At 42.4% G+C, this 23,671-nt stretch overlaps 1 protein-coding gene across 2 annotated transcripts in view; it reads right to left on the reverse strand.

The window, feature by feature from the left end:
• Positions 1–23,671, reverse strand: part of FAM107B (family with sequence similarity 107 member B) — a 63,054-nt gene that overhangs the window by 16,057 nt on the left and 23,326 nt on the right. Inside the window, exon 1 of one of the 2 annotated variants that reach the window (XM_082070099.1) lies at positions 4,227–4,275. The exons of the other annotated variant lie outside the window; for it this stretch is intronic. The gene's annotated coding sequence lies outside the window, so the exon portion shown is untranslated. Of the gene's footprint in view, positions 1–4,226; positions 4,276–23,671 lie in introns of those variants that run through there. 2 annotated transcript variants of the gene reach the window in all.

Here is a 23,671-nt window from a genome sequence, read left to right on the forward strand (position 1 = left end):
CCTGGAAACAGAATGGAAAACACTCTTCCCACCCAATGTGCTCGAAATAGCCACTGTCTAAGGAGTTTGGCTCTTATCCGCACCGTCTTTTGTGGCTGGAAGCAATGACGGGGTTTGGATTGTGGCAAAACGCAGCGGGAGAGCTTTGGAGGGAGCGGGGGGACCGGAGAGGACCTGGAGGCTGCGATTCCTCCCAGCTTTGTTCAAAAAGGCTGCTGTTTCCCAGCTACAGGAGTTTTGCTTCAGAAGAGGAGATTGTCCTCACCTGCCTCAAAATCAAATGCATTTAGGGCAGTATGTATCTACTGTTCCATGCAGATTGCACATTTAATATCCTCCTATTACCAGATTACTTACTATATTGTTATTCTTCAAATAAAACAAAGACCACCGAACTTTTTGACCCTTTTGGCAGTTACCTGGGTTGTGTGTCTGGCTCCAGCCTTACCTCACTGATCTTAGGCAGGCTCTTTCATCCCTGTGTGCCCCAGCTCTCACTTACACAAGAGAATACTTTTAGAAAGCACCATGAGCTTCTGCAAGGCCAATCTCGCTGCTCCTTGTCATGCACTTTAAAATCTTCAGATCCCAGCAGACAAAACAAAGTAGCAAGACTGAAAAACTTCTGTCCATGCTATGCCAGAACTGTTTAACTCACAGCACCTTCCTTACGCTGGGTATCACCAGTTAACAGCTTCATTAATTGCATGGCTGCCTAAAGACTGACAGACCACATAGGCTTCTCTCAGGAATAAGGGTTCACTCATTGACCGTGGCAGCCCAAAGTGATCTCAGCGATGTCAAGGATATGGGGCTTGCTGGCTGCTGAAGCTGTCCCTGTTGTCACTTTAGAGGATGTTAAAATGAACTAAACCACTCAAATTCTCCAGGAAATCCAGTTAATGCTCCTTTTCTTCCCTTAAGTACTACAGAAAGTGTAATGTCAACAAGCACAGATAAAACACCCACTAAATAAGAAACCAGGAGAAAGAGGGTCCTTATAAAGATGTTTGCATTGGTACCGACACCTAAAGAGAGTGCAAGATTTGGGGCAGTGCTCCACGCTCTTACAATTCTCTCAGATGCAAAGAGCTGCTTATGGGTCTGGTTCAATTTAAACACCACCAGGCAGTCTCTGTTCTGCGCTTTGAAGTTCAGTCAAGTTTTGGGTGCTAAGGGAAGAGCCCGGATCCCCTCAGAGGCTGGGGGCTGAAGAGCAATGCTGGTGAGAACAGAACAGCTGGTCCTCTCTTGGTCTCTGTTCTACTTGGACAAGAAAGACACAAGGAGCTTTGAGAACAGTCTCACCTTCTGCTGAAATTACCAGGCCCCGTGAACAGGAACTTCATTTTCCCTCAGGTTGCAAAATCTGTGATGAAGCTCTCTGCTGCTGGCTGAAAGTACCAGGTCTAAATAGTGGCATTTCTTCTCTCTAAATAGTTGCATTTATTCTCTTGCTCAGTTAAAATGCTGCAGAGGTATCAATGAAGCTGTGTAATTAGAGGTGGAAGAACAGAGAGGAAAGAATGTGCCTTTCCACTCCTACTGCAAGAGGTCTCCATGCAAGGGAGGCTATAAGAGCATCAGGAGAAAAGCAGGAGATGAGACCTTTGTTCACCACCACAGACAGAGACTGGATCCCCTTTTTGTCAGACACGGGCAAAACTTAGATATAGACTTTCCCTGCAACACATTCCCTAGCATCTAATTTTTAATACAGGCAGAGAAGACAGAAAGACACAGCACGAAGACTTACACACTGCAAATAGCGACCATCCTCCCTAAATCCTGGTCTATGCTTAACCCACTGTAACATCACAGTTCCAGTCTAAGATTAGTGGCAAATAAAGCAGACTATGCATCTTACATCACTTCTCTTCCCCAAAAATCCTGCATGTTCATTAAGGATTTTATATTCTTCATACTCATTTTGCTCAGGTCCTTGTGATTACTGAAATCCCTAGAGAGGGCTGGGGATGCAGAAAACCATTCTGATGGCAAGAGGAAGACCCGGTGTTCTGGATACCTCTAACCAAAAACGCCCATAGAAATTACATTGCTTTCTTCTGGCAGAACAACAGCACGTCATTCACACACCCCCTCCCCTCCATCTCCTCTGATGTCATTCATTTGAAAGGAATAAATCATGACTAGCAAATGCACAGAACTGAATATATATCTGGCTTCCACCAATACACTACACAAGTAATTATTACACCACAGTAAACATGATTTTCAGAAGATCATCGAAATTATTCCTCCTAGGAAACGCACTCCACAGCACAGTTTGCAACCAAATTAATCCCAAAAGGTAAGCAGCAATTTATTTACACATGGGTCAACAGTGATCCGTATGTGAGTCTGAAATTATACATGTTTTAAAGAGATTTTATGATTAGAAAAGTAAGATCAGTTTATAACCCATGCAGCTATAGGACATCATCAGTGTTCTAGACCAGTCAGTCTGGACCACTTAATTAAAAATCGGGGCACATTTGGTTGAACGAAAATATGGGATTTTTTAATGAAAACCAAGCCTTGATTCAAAATCAGAAGCCTAAGAGAATGGTTTATTCAGGGCTTCACTGTTGCAAACGTTAAGAACTATCAAACAGTGTCACCCAGTGGTAAAGGACATCCTGCAGACAGGAACCCAGCAGGAAAAAGGAGCGGGGTAAGGGGGAAGACTGACCCAAATCCATGTTTATATACAAAACCGCCAAACTTGAAGAGCAAACAAACTAAAGGTCACGCCATTTAAGGTCTTACTTGTAAGTCATACTATTTCTGAAATGTCAGCTTCAGAGGATAGTAATTCCTCAAATATAAAAAGTTCAACACTAAAGAGGTGTGTTTCTCAGGGAACAGGGGAAACCTGGAGCAGGCAGCAGCCTCTGATTAATTCGGAGTAAAACCATTTCAAGCCATGTGATTTGAGGTGGTTAAAATGAGATTGGTGAATCTTGAGCACTCTTAAAACTCCAGTTCAGAAGACTTCACCGAGACTCTTCAACGGAAGATGGAAACACATGGATGGTGGTTGTTTCTGCACTTGTTCTGTATTTTGTTCACTAAGATCTGGTGAGCAAGGTGAGAAAGTAACGTGTGTCCCAGTGAGGCCAAGCAAGATCCAGAAACACAAGAGTGTAGGTAAGACTCCCTGAACAGAAACACCCTTCTGGATGATGAGGATGACGATGGAGGATCCTGGTAAATATTTAACCAGACAGAAGGCTACGCCAGATATAAGCCAAAAAAGTAAAATGACCTTTGATATAAGCGACAAAATTCTGGAGCAATAGAAGAGGCAGGTTACTTGGTACCCCTGTAAACATGATTGTCATGGCAAACAGAGTTTTCTTATTTATAAAGAAAATAGGATGTTAAAAGGCAAATGGAAGAGAAACAACATTGAATAACTTGAGAACATGCCCTATATTGACACTGTAATAAAAGCTCAGTCCATTTGCTTTTTTAAAAGTGAAGATTAAGACCAGTCCTGTTGTCTTATAAACAACAAGCCCAACAATAGTTTGAGAAGTTTCAGTGACTAAAGATGGGGGCTAGGAAAAAAATTCCTAAAATAAGGCACACACTTTCAAAGCAAGGGGAATAAAATGCTAATTTACTAAAAGATTTGTGATAGCAAATCAGAAATGGGTCAATTACACTGAGAGACCAATTGACAGGATCATAATTAACCCTTCTAATTTTACAAATCTATAAATCTCTAAATGCAATCATTGAGTGTTTGCAAGGGGGGCTGAAGATTAAAATCTCTGCATTAATCATGTAATTATGCATTCAGTAGCAAAAAAGAGACCAAGTGAGCTAAGTATTTCTCACGCTGCATAAGTTACCCAATCTCAGAGCATTGCCAGTCGGGGTGTACAGGGCTGGTGAACCTCCAGATGTTCCTTGGTGAACCTCCAGATGTTCCTTGGTGCCACATGCTGTTCCCCAGGGCACACCAGTGTCCTGCCTGGGGTTAGCATACATCTCGACCTGCTGCATGTCACACCTCCCCACTCTCATCGGGGGTGTTTCTGAATGACAACCCAAAAGGAGTTCTACCACCCATGAAAGAAGCCCATTTTAAATTTAAAAGCAGTGACATAATGAAAAACACACAGACCACTGCAGCTTGCCAGCTCCCTAAATACATTCATAGGTAGTTATGTAAAAGTTAAGCACTTCTTCAGACTGAGCAGATCTGTACCAATTACCTGCCAAGTCAACTCAAGTTCCCTTTGTTTTCTAGAAGAAATCCCTTTCCTAGGAAGGAAAAAAAGACAGACAAAAAAAATCACTAGTAGAGATTGCTTTATTCTGCTTGCTTTGGTGGCAAATGGTTCAGAGCAAGGACCCAACCTCTACTGTGATTTCTTAATGCAAGGATTATCTTTTCTTAGAAACGGAGAAAAGGAAACAAAAGCTCCACGCTAACACACTCCCAGCTTACTCACAGGAAACAAATAAAACCTTCACCTCAAGAGTTAGTCTTGGCTCAGGCAACTAAATCCCCATTCCAGCCTGCATAGTGTCCACAAAGAGCCACCCTTCCTTGCCCAGACCTGTTGCAATTACTTGCAGCTGTATTTTAGGTACGTGGATCCTCACTGCAACTCAGGTGAAAAAGACACAACTACAAAGGCAAGGAAGGAAAAGGTAAAAACAAAGAGACCAGTAAAGATGATCTGATCTTCATCAAAGGTGGGGCAAGAAATTGAAGAGAAGGCTGTTCCATACCCTACTCATGACCTTAACCTGAACCCTAATGGGTTTAAAAGGAACAAGTGGGTGTAAGAATGGACACCAGCCAGAACAAACCTCCTGGAAATGTGTGCTGCAGGAGGCCGGGCATACACCAGATGGCTTTAGGACAGCCAAGCCTGGTAGACATGAGGCTTTTCAACTGCAACAGTGATCAACAGGAGCCCTGCAAAGAACATGACATGGTATAGGGTATTTAGCGGAACATCATCTTCTCATGGTTTGATGGAAGAAATGTGAAAACAGGAATTAATGGAAAATAAAATCGGAAAAAAAGCTGGCACCAGGTCCTATCTGTCAAAGCTGGTGACTTTTTACATGTTCTCTAGGAGCAGCTACAATCAGCAGCTACTACAACCACCTAAATCAGGAAGCTCTGACACCAGGGCAGGGCTTGGTATCAGTCAGTACACTGCACACGGAAGGTAACACAGCTGCCTTGCTTCTCAGATGGAAGGGAAGGGCGTTGTTTTCTAAAGAAAAATACCTCCATCTAACAGTATCTTCAAGTGTTGTTCACACGAGTTGCCTTTGGCCTTTTAGACCCTCTTGAATGAAGAACCTGAATATCAGCAGCTAAACCAAAAGCAGTCATGCAAGCTTAGCATGTGCACAGGGGAGATTTTAGATAAGACTCTGGCAAAACAAATTAAGTCATGTATGGTGAGACCAAACTGTTTCTAGGACGTTTTCTTAGAAAGGTCTGAAGTTCAGGAAGGGAGAAACAGACCACCACTCCCTAATACCTCCAGAAAGGAACTGCTCAACAAATTCCAAGCAGTTAACAAAGAAAAAAATAAGAAACTAGAGGGATGATCCCAGTCTCTCCACAAAGGGATTGATTGTTGAGCTTGTGAGCTGGTGGCAGAAAAGGAATTTCCTACAATTGTTACCTTTCTGCTTAACAGACCACCTGGAGGAAAGTCTCAGACTGTCCTTCCTCAGCAGCGCTCACAAAGGGGACTGGCCGTGCCACCGGAGTTCATAGGACCGCTCAGCGCCGCTCCTCACATCCTTCTCGAGGGCTTTTGAGAGGATGGGTCACTTGCTTTATGTGCTACAAAAGCAGAATAGAACTGGACTTAAACTTGAACTGAAAGAAGTCTTAAGTACCTAAGCTGAAAAAGCTAAAAAAACCCTCAGTAGTCCTAAGAGGCACTACAGGGATCTCCACCAAACTGTCAAAAAGCACCACCTGCAAACCAAAAAGTCACATGCTTATTCACTATGGTCTCCCAAAAGAAAATAAAATGTGCACATTCTTGTCTCTTCAGGCTTAAAAATAAAGAAAAAGCTTAAAGAACCCAAAAACCAAAGGGCTGCAAAACAAGACTCGCGCAGAGCCAAGAAAGGGGCTGAAAGTCTTTTGTTGTTAGATGCCTGCAGCTGAGGAACAAAAGCAGAGTTAGGTCACAGCTTGGCTCTTGCTAGTCAAGGTTCAAGAAATCACTGTACAGAGCTTCCAGAGAAGAAAATGCCATTTGTCACTTGCAGATAGACACCCAGGCAGCCGTGTCTCTGAAAGAGGGTGCTGTCAGCCTTGAAGAGAAAAGCGTTTGAAAAAACCCTTCTCACAAGCCGTGGAGCCCTCTTATTAAAACCCTTTCCCAGGTGACTCAGCTTACAGGCTGAAAAGCTGTCCCCTAGCTCCGCTTTTAACAGCAGCAGCTTAATTAATACGATGAATACCTATTGATGGGCAGTCATAACCGCGAATTGCCAGCTGTACCTCTTCACAGCAAAGCCAGCCCTGTTCTTTGTTCCTCTGCTGAACACGCAACTCGGGGGCTCTCAGCACCTGCTGGGCCTGACACCAAAGAAACTTTCAGGCCAACAAACTTTATATGAGGGCAATAAACTGCATGTTAAGGGCTCCTTAAAAATGTCATCATACAGTGTCTCCAGCAGGATATCATCTCACTGTCTCAGATGTTTGTAGAAGGAAGGAAAAAAAGGCAAGCGGTGTTTATGTGGTCCTCTTCCTGCTCTCCTTCAATAGTTAAATGGGCCATTTTGAAAATAAAAAATACAGAAAAATTGTAATTAAAATTCCAACGAGCCTACATGACCCCCATGTTTTTTAAAAAGCACACCTCTGTTTCGCGGTCAGAAGACACTCCTAAAAACAGACATGGGGGAGTGAACACATCATGCCACATCACACCCCAGCGAGCAATGCCTTTCGTGTCTCCTATCACTGAAATAATACCTAGTTTTCTCCATGGCTGTGTTACCTACAAAGATGTTATGGGCTTATTAGAAGGAGAGGAGCTACAGAGCTACAAAGACAATTAGGGGTATGGAGCATCTTTCTTATGAGAAGAGATTGACAGAGCTGGGGCTGTTCAGCTGGAGGAGAGAAGCTGAGAGGGGATCTCATCAATGTTTATAAATATCTCAAGGGTGGATGTCAAGAGGATGGATCAGACTCTTTTCAGTGGTGCCCTGTGATAGGATGAGGAGCAACAGGCATAGACTGAAGCACAGGAGGTTCCATCTGAATATGAGGAGAAACTTCTTTCCTTTGAGGTGCCAGAGCCCTGGACCAGGCTGCCCAGAGAGGTTGTGGAGTCTCCTTCTCTGATTCAGACCCACCTGGACACATTGCTGTGTGATGTGCTCTGGTGAACCTGCTTTGGCAGGTGGGTTGGACTGGATGATCTCCAGAGGTCCCTTCCAACCCCAACCAGTCTGTGATTCTGTGTAACTGTCTTGGTGTCCAAGGGTGAAAGAGGAGTTGGTACTTGTGTAGTCATCTCAGGCATACTTGATTCCTCACTACAGGAAAGGTTCTCTGCATGTGAGCACTATTTCTAAAAACTAAAAGGAGGTAGAAGCCCTTTTCTTTTACTCTAAATTCTTCACCTGTTACTAGTCCCATAAATCTGAATAAACCAAACCAACTTCCCACAACACTCAACCCAAGTTGCTCAAGTTCCTACATCCATCACAGCCTGTCCATCATCTCACACACAGTCACTTTCTCAACCTGCTTGTTTAACAAGTAGTGGAGAACTCCACACTGCCAAAGCAGAAAATTAACATCTGCTTCTTCCTTTTTTTTTTTAATTAGACAATCATGTTTTGCCATGATTCACTGAAGAATTATGGTTTAAAACTGCAAAAAATTACTGAGCAAGGGGAATTCATCAAAATATAATAGTGGGACCTGTTTGTTGTAATGGGCTTGGTCACAACAGAGGCTCGTTCACCCAGCAGGAAAACTGTCCCGTAATTACACCGAGGAACTGAGCTGTGACAGAAGAGAGAGAGTCTGTTCTCAGCTCTGCCAAAAGCTGGATTTGTGATGCTGAGCAAGTCGCTGAGGCCTAAAATCATCTGGAACAGGCTGCGGTTGTCAGCACAAGACAACATTTCGGATAACAAATGCTGAGAGAGCAAAACACACTTTTTTTTGGATGAGCAGATCACTAAGAAACATCATAAATTACGAAAACACTATGTTTTGTTCTATTATAGGCAGTGTGCTGTCAAAAGTTCTGGAGCCATTTCATGTTAAGCACCCTTTTTTATGATGGAATAAACACTGGTTTTAGAATAAAGAGGCAAAATTCAAACCAGTAATTTGCTGAATGAAGTTTAGAAAATGAAATTGATGATGTTTAAAATAAGCTAAAAGATTACGGATTAACAGATGCACAGAATAAAATTTAGAAAATATGTTAGAGTTAATAATACACAGGTTGTGAACCAGGGATTTATGAGTCTTGTGCCTCAAGGACTGAGGCCCAATTCACCCCAACCCTATTTTTATGAATTTCTTCCTTCCCAAGTTATTAACAAAGTCCCTAGTGTTTTCCTTTTTGTTCTTTGTCTATGGATTTAGCATCTCAACAACAAAAGACGACACATTAAACACATGCTTTTGTAAGCCGCACTAGTAAATGTGTTCTCAGAAACTACTATAAAACGAAGATCCACATTGCAAAGCTGGAATGAGAGCTGGGAGCCTGAGGGCTTTTCCGATCCCACTGGTGAACAGAGCACGTTCTTCTCGAGCATGTTAGTAATAAGACAGAGACTCATTTATCAAAATCTGCCCTCTTTAAAACAGCATGTACTCCTCAACAGCGCTCAGCAGGGTGTAAATACTGCATCTTCAGCCACTACGTGAATGTGAGTTTACCATATACATTATTGTTTAAGATTACAGCAAATGTTTGCTATAGTTCATAGAATACTTCGGGTTGGAAGGGACCTTTAAAGGTCATCCAGTCCAACCCCCACATTAAGTCACATTTCATCAAGAGAATGTTAATAGTCACCCTTTAATGTGAATGTTCAAAAGTCAGCCTTCAGTTTTTTCATATAATCGAGATACAGGATGTTGTAAACACAGGATTCCTACCCACTACATTGAAACCAGCAGCCTTTCTGCACAGAGGATGTTGCCACACCCGCTTCAGCACTGATCCCAATGCAAGCTGCCCAGAAACACAACAAAGGCAGCATTTTTACTGTCAGACAACAAGATCCATTTCCAGTTTAGAAACACATTTGGTTCTGAAAGCAACCACGCTATTAAAACTCACCCAGGGGCCTTCCCCTGCACAGATCTGTCACGAAAGCTTCTTGTTCTCTCACCCACACCTTTCCAGCACCGCTGAGAGCAGCAGCATCACGGGTACCCACGGCACCAAACTGCAACTGGGAAATGTTTGAACATGGGGACATGGTTTGAATGGTGTTGTCTTAAGGATCTTTACCAGAAGATGACAGCTTGCTCCAGCCAGTCCCAAATCAGTCATATTTGAGAAACTATAGCATCAATCAGCTCATGTTGCACCCACAGGAGCCAACAGCCCCTACAAGGAAGCAAAACTCCCAGGAAAGACAGACACAGTGAGCTGGGATTGTGCAGCTTCTGTCAGTGCAATGGACTAGTGAAAATCAGCACACGGGTCTGTCTGTATCAGTATCAAAGTTATTCCAAGCTGGGAACAGCTGTGCCAGCATAACCATGATCAGCTAGTGCGGAGAATCGTACCACTTCGACCCTACAGATAAAGCAGTACAACTTGTAGGAAAACTCAGAATCTCAACAACAATTAAGATCAGACTGGGAAGTGCAGGTGGAAATGAGAAAAATCGCTATTACGGACACTGTCAGGAAACAAAATCCCAGCTCCTTCATCTTTCATGATATATGAAGGCAATGAGGAATGAGTTGCAAACGGCTAAAATGACAAGATTTCAATCATTATTATTAGAGTTGCAATAGAGTTATAAATTTATTTTACAAACAGCAATTAGAACCAAAATTTGAGCAACTTCACTGTCCACGTACACTTGAGAGAGTCATTATGCTCCACAAGCCTATAGTCTACACGGAGGGCTGAATCACCATCCCCACCTTTTATCCTAAATCTTCACAGAATCACAGAATGTCAGGGATTGGAAGGGACCTCAAAACATCATCCAGTCCAATCCCCCTGCCGGAGCAGAACACCCCGATGAGGTTACACAGGAAGGTGTCCAGGCGGGTTTGAATGTCTCCAGAGTAGGAGACCCCCACAACCCCCCTGGGCAGCCTGTTCCAGTGTCTGGCACCCTCACTGAGAAGAAGTTTCCACTCAAATTTAAGTGGAACTTCTTGTGTTCCAGTTTGAACCCATTACCATCTTCCTGGAAGCCAGTGGGCTTTGGGGCTTATAAAATAGGAGAACTTCTGGAAATTTTACTTTTGACTGTGCTTATTCAATGTTGTGTTCCTCCAGAGAGACAGGATCTTCATCTTGCCTTTCACACGAAGGTGCACATCCCACTCATGTTTTAGGTAACTGCTTAGTTTAGATTTTCCAGAGGAAAAAAAGATGTTAACTTCATCCCCAAAGCTCACCTTGCCAGCACTTCTAACCTGTTTGCTGCAAATTTGCATGAAATGCGACATTATGTGTCTTTGAGCAGGGCGACAGTCACCTCCGTGGGAGTCCACCAACATGGCACCATCGCTAACAACTCCACAGTTTCAGGTTAAACACCTTCTTTCAAGAGCAACTTCCCCCTCACAAACACACCTAATTAAACACACACCTCAGGGCCCGGCGGAACAAAGAGTAAGTCTTTGTGTTTGTACGGGGGTGCAGATTTTGATTCAGGAAGTGTATGTCTGCAAATTAATTCTGATCTGCATCCTACTGTGCTCAGTGTTTTCCTATGGCTCCTATTCAACATAAACATTTACTACCATTGAAAACCTGGTGCTTCCAGGAAAACAATGTTTAGTTAAATTCACACAGTAATTTAAAAAAATGACAATAAGATCATTAAGAGTTTGGAGTCAATGGATGAACTTTGCAAGTCAGCAGCAGTGGGTTTACTAGAGCGCGAGCAAATGTGCCTGTCCACCATCAGAAGTACCACTCTCACCAGCAGGGAGATTAACAAATTTGTTAGTTCTTTCCAGTAGAGTCAAAATGGAAAAGTTTTTAGAGGCTACAGCACAGGTTCTTAGCAGGGAAAAGAGATTTCTGCACAATTTCGGAGTTCTTTAATCTCCCCTGGGGGGTATTTCTATTGCTAGAGGGTGCTGACATCCATTTTAGAGAAAACCTCTGAATGTGTCTTTTAAATATCCCTTTCAAAAAAACTCCCAGGGGACAGCTGCATGACTTCAACAGGCAACATGAGATGCAGGAAGGGACAGTATGTTAAATGAGTATGGCAGATACATGGGAGACCGAGCCAACAAGACTTTCATCCCAATTCTCACATCTCGTTCTCCCCTTCTTTACATCAGATGAATCCATATAGTTCAGCTGTAAACACCTTCTATTAATCTCACTCCAGACCTCAGCTATAAGCTGAAGACATCAACCACTTTTCTCTGTGTCGCTTAAGACTTTTCACGTATCCCACTCTAGCCCTTGTTTATACCATTATGATTTTTATCTAATTATAAACAATAGTTTGATTAAAACATACATATTTATAGAAGCATTCATGTCACCTACCTTTAGGCCTTTGACTTCTGTAGCTAAAATAGGAAAGCAAGCTTCTTATAGCATTAGCGTGGTTATTCAGGGGACAAATCAAAGCAGCTATGCTGAACACTTAATGTCAAACATCATCTCTCTCAAGCAGCTCCCAGAGACACTTGCCTTCCCACACTGGCGTTATGAGAAGTCCAGGGAGCCTAAACTCCCAAATTGCTTTTTAATAGCAGTGGGAAAGGTCTTTTCAAAAATCAAAACCATTAGAAATTCCAGCCTAAATTTCATAAACTGCAGTAATACTGAACAAATCAAACCTGTGACTGCTTTGTGTAGTATCTCCAGTATGCCAGTTACTTCCCTTCACGTACTATATCATGTAAAACCATGGAAAATACTCAGTTTAATCATTTCCTGTATTATTCACTGCATTGTGTGCAATACCTTGTGGATTAATTATCTAGATAACAAAATGACTGCAAGTGCCATTAACGTCACCGGTCTAAAGCAGTCACCTAACGATCCAGAGCAATGTGCTCCTGTGATCTACGGTGTGAGGGAAACTGAAGAAGAATTCCTTCTACCTGCTACATACGGTTGAAAAAAATCCCCTTCCTCCCCATGCAGGAAGGTGACTAAACCACTGTGCAACTGGGGAAAGTCCCAATGATTGGGAAAATTGGAGACAGAAAAGGGCTTTCACACCTGGAAGCCAAACTGTTCAAAAGAACAGAGAGCAGGGTCACCAAGTCTAATACATCTGAGTCATCTTCATCTGAAATCCAATGAGCCAGAACTTCTTATCCATCACCACATGAACTTACTACGTAGTAAATGCTGTATAGTAAAAACTGTTTTTACTCCTGTATGTAGAATGCCAGAGGCCAGTGCAACACCACCAGTGTTCAACTCACTACAGAGCCCAGCGGATCCCCAGTACCGACTGCTCAGAGGATGCACATCCCTCCCCCCTTCCCCACAAGCACCCAAACTTGGCCAGACTCAGCTCCTGGCTTGGAAGTGGCCATTTAACACTGGGAACAAGGCAGGAGTGCAACACAAAGAGTCACTAAGTAGGACAAGTCCACTTCATCAAACAGTGACATCTAAAAGCCACGTACCCAAGCTAAGCTGGTCCTTTGGGTTGGTCTAAGCCAATCTTGACTTCTTCTGCAGAGAAAAAGAGAACAGCACCTTCAGGAAATGACTTGTTAGAGCAGGTCCAGAGGAAGACCACAAAAATGATCAGAGGGATTGAAGACATCTCCTATGAGGACAGGCTGAGAGAGTTGGGGTTGTTCAGCCTGGAGAAGAGAAGGTTCCGGTGAGACCTTTCAATACTTAAAGGATGGACAAAGACTTTTTACCAGGGTCTGTAGTAACAACATGACAAGCGTCAAAGGTTTTGAACTGAAAGAGGGTAGGTTTAGATTGGATGGGTAGGTTTAGATTGGATGTAAGGAAGAAATGTTTTACAATTGAAGCACTGCAACACTGGTTTGGGCTGCTCAGAGAAATTGTGTCTGCCTTATCATTAGAAGTGTTTCAAGTCAGGCTGGACTGGGCTTTGAGCAACCTGGTCTAGTGAAAGACATCGCTGCTCACAGCACCGGGGCTGGACTAGATGAACTTTAAAGGTTCCTTCCAACCCAAACCCTTCTGTGACTCCATGATCACAGTTATTTTGGGATGGGATAAACATGTTTTTGAAGGTGATCAACCGAAGCCCGCGAGCAGAATTCCTGCTCTCCCTGGCCACAGATGTGGCCACGTACCACCACCATTCTCAGCTTGCACAGCTGGAAACATCTCATTTCTGCGCATCCTGCTTGAGCAAGAGGCACCGATTTCTGTTTGAAGGCAATATAAACTGCACCACTGGAAATACCAGTGGAAAAACTTCTGTTATTTCCAGGCCACCAAACACAAGTAGCACTTAATAGTTTACTACTCTGGTTTCCAATTTGAGAAATGCCTTTAATGGAAGCACTTTCTTAAACACATACCAAATGCCACTGAACATAAATGTGCCTAAACCGCGGCTCCAAGAGAGCTCTGTATTTAAATTAACTTTGAGCATGTTCTGGCCTAAAAAGGGAGGGGGGGGAAGAGGAGAAAAAAAAGAAGAAGAAGAAATGAGGAAGATGGTCTCTTTTGTGGCATTTTTCTTTCTGCGAACACAGGAGGAAATAGGTGTTGGCACAAGCAGAAAGGCAGACGGATTTACATCTCCCAGTTGCAAAACAAAGTGCTATCAGCAAAAATATTAGATTATTGATGCAGAGAGAGAGGAAGTGGCAAAGCTGCTTAACATTTCAAGAAGCTGTGAGGCTTTTCACTCAGTGCTGTAGCTGGGGAAAATAAAAATATTCTTTGAGTAAGATTTAGTAACTCAATAACAAAAGTCAAATAGATTAAATGCTGCATCTGTTGTTATAATTAAATTAACAAAGTACTGATAGAATCATGCATGTTTTCCCCTTGTGTACCATACCCTGGGCAAAGATGTACTGTAGCTGTACATGTTTCCTGGGTTATAAATTAATACACAAGTGAAATTCACACTTCCTGCAATGCTATTAAAAATCAAGAAAAATTACTCCAGGGATAAATCCGGCCCAGAGATGTTTTTCAACAAAGATGAGTTTCAGAATAAATTCTAGGAAAATAGGTCTGTAAGGAAATACTTGAAACATTTTCACTGGTGTTCCCTGAGCACTTGTTTAAAAATATATTGGAAGAGATAGTTCCCAGTATTAAATAGGTAGAAAAGTTGAAGACGGTGTTTTAGAATACTCTGTTTCCAGCTGCTCAACCCAATATTCTTGCAGTCTGGATCTGGGGGTGGTTGTTGTTGCTGTTTCTTCTTTTTTTTTCCCCAAAGGTTTTTAGGGGTGGGGAGGGATCATGGAGTTTGCAGGGGGGTTGTTTGTTTGTTGTTGTTTGTCTGTGTGGGTTTTTTCGTTTGGTTGGTTTTTAATACCTAAGTATATGCAGTCTTAAATCAAGGCCACTTTATATGCAGGTCAAGTTGGGTATCAAGAATCGAGGAGCTCAGAAATTACATGTATACTTGGAGACTCAGCCCCGTGCATTTGAGACATTACAAATTTTTACACTGATATTACACAATCAGATGAAATGATACTATAAATAGCATCAGGTTAGACTCTCATCTGGCACAAGCTGGGGCCAGTCTACTGAAATCAATTAATCTTCCTCAGCTTATCTGACTCACTCAAGGAACATGTACAATTATTGATATTACAGTTCTCCATGGGGCTGCACATGCAGAAGCGCTGGCAAGGGCAATGGCCTCAGTTAACCTTGGTATGCAACACGGTGCTGCTGGAGACCTGCATGAATGCACCTCTAATGCTTCTCCTGCAAGACCGCATCAACTAAAGCGATGAAAACAGCCATAAAACACTCACAACCTGATGAAAGCAATTTATCTCCAGCAATTTGCACAGCTAACAACCATTGTAATCTCATTTTTACAGAAGCACAGAAAACTGGGCTGGAAGGAACTTCCAAGAGGCCGTTCAGCCCGACCCTGCCCCAGGGCGAGCTGTAGCTCACCTACCTGCCCCGACACCTCCTCCTTCCTTGGAGGGTTTTGCGTCAAAAGGTTTTATTCTTGATCTCAGTCCAAAACAAGATGTGGTTCAAACCCAGTTGTTCATCTTGTTTTAAGCTCCACATCTTGGCCTTTAATGCTAACAAATATATAGACATCAAACTGACTGGCTCTTTCCTATGTGAATCAGAGCTGAGTCTTTGCTAATGCACAGACAGCAGAAGACATAAACAGGTGGGATTAATGATTTTATTTTAGAGCAAGAGTCAAACATAGAAGAAATAAAAAATCTGTTCAACAGATCTCCATTGCAGGAGATATTTTTAGCACATCTGGTGGAGACCACAGAGGTCATGAGAAAATCTGCAAGGCTCTCATCGAGGCCATTCTCCCCATGACAGGCACTGAGGGGCAGCAGCTCTACCCTCCCACTGCCGTACCAAAGAGGCCACTGTTCCCAGAGAGCACGATTCCCTCCAGCCTTGCTCTGCCCAAGCGTGTTTTCCATCCCCCAGCTTTTACAAGTTTGTGATAAAGTCACTTGGAACAGCACAGGACCCTGTACTTCTCCTCCGCTCTGTTTTCCCACCAGAAAGTCCCAGGCTCAGAGGAGCGTCCCATGGAGAGGACACGTCCCAGCTCCCCTGGCTCCAAAACCCCCTGGGGCACAAATCCAGAGATGGAGTCTGTGGAGGAAGGAAAGGGGAGGCTGGCAGGGAAAGCCATTGAATGTGCCATTTTGCAAAAATAGTACTTGGATTCTCACCAGCACAGAAGGATTCAGGACTAATAGTGCTACTGATGGTGCTTCCGCAGTAAGGTAAAGAGAGAAGGGTCTGGACATCAGATCCTAGTCTTGCAAAAGTTTTAAATTATTAAAGCAAGGCATCTATTCTTATAAGAAGGCTCTGAAGCTTATTTAAAGAAAATAACACACTAATAAGAATATTTTTTTCCTTCCCCATCTTCCAGGCATGGCATCACTAGGATCTGTTTGGAAATGTTTCCGTTGCTTCTGCCACAGGCCTGAGAAGAATCTCGTGTTTGTAAAAAGATGCAGCCCAGTCTCCTTGTGATTCTAAACCAGAATACATGTTTCTTCTACTCCACACTCCCCGCCCCCCATATTTCTTTGCATGCTATTTTTCAGACAAATCATACTCAGTCTCCTGGGACTCACTTTATACCAGTAATTCAGAGGGCTTTTTTCTTCTGTGATATTCTGTTTTTCATGGCAAGGTTATTTTTTGTGTGTATGATACTTTTTCAATTATGCAAAACCCAAGGCAAAAGTGTAATAAAAAATGCAACAACTCTATTGCTTATTTTTGTGGTCTGACATTTTCATTTCATGTCATAATGACTCTAATCAATCTATCCTGCATTACACACATATCACATTCCTAACCAGCAGCAATTAGAAATAGAGAATAGATTTCTTTCTTCCAGAATGGTACGAAAATTAATGTCACTTGTCACAAAAAGAGTTGAGACTACAAAGAGCGACACACAAAACACTAAGTATTTTAATTTGACACCAGTCTTCATGAAATTCTCAAATCAAAAGCAGCAATGTTAAATTCTATTATTAATCCTTTTGCTTAGATCATCACTCTGAATAAGGGCATTAATGAGATGGAGACCTGCAAAGCATCGTCTTCAAAACCATAAAACGTGACATTAAAACTGAACGATCTGGTCCTCGGGATTAGAAGTCCTCAGCAAATCACATAATCACTAAGAAAAGGCTAAAGTGCTGAACAAGGAGAGTCTGTGGTGGCTGTTCTTTTCTGTACAAGTGACAGGCAGGGTTCCTCTTCAGTGACAAACGCGTGAGTCTCCCCGTGACCTGGATTAGAGCTGTCGTACCCATTGTGGTCCAGGAGCCGTGCTGGCAGCTTTCCATTCCAGGGCTCGAATTCTCACAGCTGCCTGCTCACAGGGCTTCTCCTGCTCTTCTCCAACACACTTGCCCTTATTTTCTGAGAGGCAACAGGCACAGTTGTCCCAGTGAAGCAGGAGGTGTCCTGCACCCTCACACCCTCCCAAAGACCCAACCGGTCTCAAGTTGGCAGCTGCAATAAAAACAACTGCTCCACATCGACAAGGAGCAACCAGTTGCTGCAAGAGCCAGCTCTGCCCCAGCTGATGGAAGTGGGAAATGGCGACGTTTCTTCATTTTGGTTGCAGAAGCCTTGCCTTTAATTTCACACCCCTGTCCCTCAGGTTTGTTCCGTTGGTGCATCAGTCACTTGTCCCTTGAAAAGTCCAGGCAGGGAGGAAAAAAAGGATATAGAAGCTGGGATAATGCTGAGCTCTTCTGTACCTACAGCTTCTGTATCTGTGTCTCTAGAGGTGGCTGTATGCCATGCAGAGTGTGCTTACCAGCTCAGAAGTCAGAGGGCAGCCCCAGTTTCAATTCCCAGCGCTGCTGTGAAATACAAACTGTGACCAGAGCAAAGCTGGACAGGGAGCACCAAAAATTCAGTGATTCAGGCTCAGCTCTCAACCAGCTACTCAGATGTTACATCCACTTCGCAAATACATCCACTTGGTTCTGTTTATGTGTCAATGGAGAGAAAAAAAGACTCGTGTAGCAGATGTGCAAAGCTCAGACAACAATAAAACAGGTCACTGATCAGCTAAACTCTCAGGGTTTTTCTGTGCCAAAGACAGCTCACAAGGTAACAAGACAGATGGACAATAACACCTACTGCAAAATTATCTCAAGAAAAGGGAGAAACACAATGAGGTATCCATGACATTTGTATAGAAACCTGTATAAGCTGAATCCCATACAGTGTATGCAGGAGCAGGGGTGCAGGAATTCCTCACACAATACCTGAACCCTGGACAAAACACCCGTGGCCAGCTGTCCTGGGGACTGCCAGGACACACTTAGGGAAGTCGAACAGCTCACCAGCTGCTACTGAAACCTGTGTTCAACAAGAGGCTAAAAAAATACCAGGCGATCTCTTATTAGGTCCTGACTTGTTGTTGAAGTAGCAAGATGGGCAGGATCCAAGGGGCTCCTTTATTTGAGCGATCCCTTGAGGCAGAGCCTGTCCAAGAGGGACAGCAATTATAAAGCTTTCAGTAGCGAACCATTAACCTTGCAGTTTCCAAAAACCTGAAGATTCATTGAGCAAATGAAATGTTTTCACACCCTTCTAAATCCTTTGTACAATCTGCATATCAGCAAGTGCGGATTACCATTTATATTTTCATACAGCAAGCTAAATAAAACCCTGACAGTAAAGAGTGAAATAAAGAAACAAGTGCAAATTTTGAATCCTGATGGTTATTCCCTCTCCCCTCCCCAACATTTGTGTGTATCTTCCAAATACTGAGTAAATCAAAACCCAGACAGAAATACAGACCCTGGGCCAGATCTTTCAGTAGGTCTAAGTCAGCATGGTCTGAATGACTCTTCATACATAATTACGCTGCCAAATACTTGATGAGAAGAACTGAGTGGATGTCAGCACATGCTTTTGTAAAACAGACAAGAGGATCTTTGTCAGACAAGAATTAAATTAAGGCTCACTATAGGAACTGTATCATACGGTTTAAAAGAAAACCACACTACAAACACATGTGGCAGGACTGAAAACTGGTGTAAAAGGCATGAGAAATGTCTGCTGAGGTCTGCTCTTTACAAGAACGGAGATTCCAGAGCAAGGGATATGATTATCCATTACATCCAGAGAACTAGTTTTATAGGAACTGGCAGGCGTGCTGCTCCAAAGTAGCTGCTTGAGCATTTAGCTTGAAAGGAGAACTTATTCCTTCACTTTTTCTTTGCGTGTCTTTCACTCGTATGGCTAAACCGCTCCGCTGACACAGCAGCACCAAACAGCAACACGTTCTGTAGGGGACCGAAGTGCCTTTGGGCTGAACGGGTGCCTGGTAAAAGCTGCACGTGGTTTATACGGTTTATATGGCATGCAGAAGCGGGGACCACAGCGCTGCACCAATGCCAGAGAAGCCTGGAAGCTGTCACACAATTTTTTGAGGACACGGCTCAGTGTGTGCAGGGTGGTTGTACATGAGCCATTTTCGGTGGTGTCTATTTTGTCGTAAAGGAAGACAAAGAGTGAAGGAGTCTCAGTAAAAGCTGACACAAACCTGCGCATTCAGGAGAGCAGCAAATGACTCATATACTGTAGAGGTGCACACAAGACTAGTCCATGCTAATCAGAGATGGTATTACAGATAATAACTCCAACAGCCTGCATTATACAGATACCAGGTTTGCAGCCTACACATCTGCCAGTTTTCTTACTATTCTAGATACTGAAAAACAGCACACATCCAATCACTTGCCAGCAATAACTGCCTTTCCTGCTTCGGTTTTCTGTTACACAGCTTCATCTGGTCCAAGAGACTTAAAATATATAAATTAACATTTGATTTTTTGCTGGAATATTCAAATGATAAATTGAAACTTAATTAAAAAAAAAAAAAAAGGTAAAAAATTGAAGTTAACCAACCAAAAATAATTTCCAAAGCAGTGGTTCAGACTGGTGTATGATTTTACACACACAATGGGTTTTCCACATATTAAACTAATGCTACCTAGAACAAAAGATGTGCTCAGCTTTCCTTTGTAAAGCTTATCACGTAAGTAGGTATCTAATAAACAGACAACTGTAGTCTGATACAATATGGCGATTTCAATCTAACACAAAATCTTGCTGGCACTGAAGCAGGAGCCACACATTTTAAAGGAAAGCTACCAGACCTTTCCTGGTATGAATATTTATTGTTTTGAAAGAAGTGAGAGAATTTTGTGTTTAGAAGTTACTCCATCAGAAGCACACGCTGTTCTCTTAAACACTTTGTTTTAAATTAGAGTTAACCAGCTTGTAAGATTGCTCACAAAATCTCCAACCCCTAAAGCAAAAAGAACTCAATCAGTAAATCCATGGATAAACAGGATTACCAGTCTGTCATGCAAGTGAGAATAGCCTGTTAAAAAGGGCAGAATCACATTTCCATGTGGGAAATTTTAAAATTACTATTACTAAATATAACATCTCCGATTTTTTCCCCCCCTATTTCATTTACCATAACACACATACACTCATCTCTGCTCATTCCATTAAATAAGAAGAGGTAGGAGAGCCAAAGTCACTTTCTTCTTAAAAATCACTTGGGATTTGAGAGCTCCCTCCAGATTTCCCCAGAGCGGAGCAGCAATGCTGAGATGACAGGGAAACAGGCAGGAACGTGCAGGGGGAGAGGAATAGGAAATATTAATAATACTCACATGTGGCCCTCAGCCATCTTCATAACCCTTGTCAATGTATCTGCAAGGCAGCCAAAAGTCCTATACAAATCCAAACTGGGGAGGGAGGAGGGAAAGACTCAAGTATTGGGATGTTGCAATTTTAAAGTGCCATTAAGAATTGTAATTATGACCTAATTATATTGGGGGGAGTGTGTTTAAAAAATAAAAAAAAAAAAAACAAGCAAAGAAGATCCATTTGATATGGCACCTAGATGGCAAGGGAGAGGAGGATTTATTCCACCACAGTGAAACATTTTATATTCACAGTCATCGTGGCAGCATTGACCAAAGTGTTGCTGCTTGTTCCTCGTCGCGTTCTCTGCCACAACACCCTCTGCCATCCAAATTCCCACCCGCTCTCACACCTTTACAAAACGTCAGCGCAGTGACTTTCTAGGAATTTGGGCCAAGTTCAAGAATCCCCATCTGCTCCCGTTGGAGAGGAAAGAGCTCAGACTGCAAATGCACGGCAGACTCCTAGCAAGGAGGCACACGAGCACCATTTGGACACATATGAAAGTCAGTCCCAGCTTTCTTAATCCAAATTAAAAACTTTAGACTTGCCTCTGTCTCTCTGTAATGAAGCATTCATATATTCAGTTCATCATCCATTTAGGTTAAGTGCATGTATAGGCAAGCACTCTCAAGACACTTCATTAATCTACATTTGTCTTAAAGATGTTTACAACTGTAGACATGCATGCACAAGATGATTTTTTTTTCCAAGACTTAAAAGCAATTAGGTCTTGAAAAAAGTGGCTTTGGCAGCACATGTTCTCACAGTTATTTAAATAAATTCAGACCAAATATACGCTTCAATCAGCACAAGACTTCTCATTAGGCACTGGTGTTTTTTCCAGTTTTAAGAGCTTTTTTGAATGTCTTTGCGCTGCACACTGAGGAGCATCACTCCACAGGTAGTCCACTTGCAGGATGGTTCCCCTTGACACACGTACAACACAGGCTCAAAAGTGGAACTTGTAATACTTGTCATTATAGTTGGTAGCACTATGGAAATATATATACAGAAGATGTGCTTTGTTTTTAGAACAGTCTTTCAAGCGACTTGCAGGAACAAACTGCAGAAAGAGCAGCAACTCCCTGACTGCTGGGAAAGAAACACCCAGAACACAGAAAGTCCTTAACAGTAGGAAAGAAAGAGAGAAAACACCACAGCTTCCCTGAACTTAGTCACCTCCTCATATATGCTCTTAAGTGCACAAATCTTGTCACCTTCTGGAGACATTTCTCCCCACCTGACTGGTTAACACAGTGGTCCAGGGCTAAAGTTAGGAGTGGAAGCCTGCATTGGTCTGAACACTGTGCAATCTACCTTCATAGCACTCTGCAGAGCTGAGATCAAACCTCCTTATTGCATAAGGTTGGGAGAAAGAAAACGAAATCACCCCATAACACACAAATCAAGGTGCTTGCCCAAAGTGATATGAGAAATTAGAGAGAACTGGAAACTCAAGGGGGATCATGCAAGTCCCAGTTGAGCCCTTCTGCATTTCACCATCTACTACATTTCTAGATGCTCAGTAATTTCAAGTCCTGTCTATTTAAACTCTAACAGAGGACTCTTGAACTTTCCATCACTGGTAAAAGACAACCCCTAACTCTGGCAAAGAATATGGAACTTCCTTATAATCCCAAGTGTCTCTTGCTTGCTTCTATTAATTTGCCTTTTAAATCCACATGTGGACTTAAAAGGATCATAAATAGTTCATAAACGTGGCCAAGAAAAAACAATGTGATTACATTCTGCATGTGGTTAAAGCCTGAAGCCTGCTGTTTTAAAGCAAACACAGAAACATACAGATAAATATGTACATATGCATATAATCACACATAGATACAGCCTTTCTTAATAATCAGAACAGATCTTGGTGAATCACCTCTATTTGATTGCTTTTTTACAGTGATTCTTGCAAAAAGCAATCACCAAATGTACAAACTATTAAGAAAATATGTGAAAAATCAAAGTCTGATTGGCAGACTAAAGCTGTAAGCTGAAGAAAACATAAGCCTGTTCACCATTAATGCCAGAAGATCCCCTCTCACTCTAAAAATCTGACATGCAATTTGCTTTATTAGCTCTGAATCTACCGTTCATTTAATTTACATTAAAAATAGAAAAGTAGAAATTAATACAGATGATTTAAAAACTGAAGTCATGCAAAGACAGCACTGCTTTTTTAATGGACTTTCAGTTTGGAAGTGAATATTACTGCATGCTGCTGAATTGCTATGACAGTCCGCAAGGCCAGTACTAGAAGTCTGTCAATACAACCATTAAGATTTCATTTACTATGAGTTGATTAACTCAAGGCTTCCTTTTCCGCTGATAGAACACCATAAACTGCCTCCAGTTGTTACGAGTTTAGATCTGTGTGTATGAGCAAGGAACCTTATGCACCATCTAGAATTACAACTTCACAGATCGAGGAAATGAAACTTTTAAAAACTGGGAAAAGAAAAAGAAAGGCAAGACAGTGCTTCACCCTGGTCAAAATCTCACTGCAACTCAGATTAACTTAGAATTAATGAAACTTTAGTCAAGAAAGTAAAAATGAAAGTCTGACCCCTAAAAAGGTCAGATGTTCCAGTAATTTCCTTTTCTATTTTTGCGAAGCACATGGTCAAAGGTCAGAAAAGAGTCTATTACAAGTCACAAATATGCCACCAGCAGAGACCCAAGAGTTTCCCTTCCAAGCTAGAGACAATTACCAACCAGAACACACCTCTCCAAGACTAATGAAGGGAGCCTGAGTTGTTTATCAGCCAACACATTTAATAGAAACGACGATATAGGGAAGCAGTTCCGCAGCCTGCGGCTGGCACAGCACCTGGGCAATTGGAACAATTAATTCTAGCAGGATGACATTACGGTCGTTCATACCCCTGCTCGCTGCAGGGGCAGTGATAACATCCGTGTTTACTCCTCTGGGTCAATGCCAAGAACTTCACAGTCCTCACCTACTGAAAAGTGCTCTCCCGCTCCACCTTTAAGCTTCTCCGCATTCCCACAGTGAGAAGGGACAGGCTTCTTAAACTCCATATAAGTTCATT

This window comes from Streptopelia decaocto (genome assembly GCF_964273445.1).
Source record: "Streptopelia decaocto genome assembly, chromosome: 1".
Lineage (NCBI taxonomy): Eukaryota > Metazoa > Chordata > Aves > Columbiformes > Columbidae > Streptopelia > Streptopelia decaocto.